Below are 311 nucleotides of genomic sequence, written 5' to 3' on the forward strand. Positions count from 1 at the left end.
GAATGTTGGCCAGACGGTCAAATTCTTCTCCCCTCTTGTAAAATGAGTGATGTGGGGCGTCTCTGGGAGAGCAGCCTGCCAGTCCCTCCTCCTCTGGATAAACCTGCCTGGCCCACACCGCCCTGTCATGGGAACGGGCCCTTTCAACCCCAGCCACAGTAAATACGCGCCCTGCCAAAGCAGAGGGGGAGGGTGCAGATGGGGGTGCCCTGTCTCCCTCCTCTGGCACCCCCCTCACGCTGGCCGGGAGGCACGTCTGGCCGTACCCATGGCTGAGGGAGGCAGCCCGTCCCCTTTCCCCCCCTACCCCC

Source organism: Apaloderma vittatum, unplaced genomic scaffold (assembly GCF_000703405.1).
Source record: "Apaloderma vittatum isolate BGI_N311 unplaced genomic scaffold, ASM70340v1 scaffold26643, whole genome shotgun sequence".
NCBI classification, from domain to species: domain Eukaryota; kingdom Metazoa; phylum Chordata; class Aves; order Trogoniformes; family Trogonidae; genus Apaloderma; species Apaloderma vittatum.